Genomic DNA, 564 nt, shown 5'->3' on the forward strand with positions numbered 1-564 from the left:
GTATTTTTACAGTCTTTATTTTACAGTTAAAATATATGTTTATTAAATAAAGTCTAAAGTAACAAATTATCATGGATCCCTTTAATAACACAGTCAGTTTTGTTGATATTGACCTAAAGCAATTGAAGGGGTAGTAGTAGCTGAGAAGAACCCTTCTACCCACAAGAACCTGTAGTCTGAAGCCAGCTTCCCTTCTTCAAGCCATCAGCCGAGGATCATTCATGCCCACTCATTTGTGCCRTGAAAGCGTACTGCTACTGTCAGCCCATTAGAGGAAGTGTGCCGAGGAGAACTCCTCTCTCTGAGATGCTTTGATGCCTCAATAGACCTGCGGCCAACAACACACAAACAGAGGTGGAGAGATTACTGATGCAACATAATTGACTTTAGAACTGACTGAAGTGCTTCAGCTTAACGAAGGAAAGACACTCACTCTGAGAAGAACTTTTCAAGGTAATTTCTTCACACTTATTTTAGTTGGTGGTGATATTTTGTTTTAGTTCTGATGATTAATCTGTGACCTTTACGTTTGTTTTTATTGGTTTGATTATATTTACCTTGAAA

The sequence above is a fragment of the Austrofundulus limnaeus genome, unplaced genomic scaffold (assembly GCF_001266775.1).
Source record: "Austrofundulus limnaeus strain Quisiro unplaced genomic scaffold, Austrofundulus_limnaeus-1.0 Scaffold51, whole genome shotgun sequence".
NCBI lineage: Eukaryota > Metazoa > Chordata > Actinopteri > Cyprinodontiformes > Rivulidae > Austrofundulus > Austrofundulus limnaeus.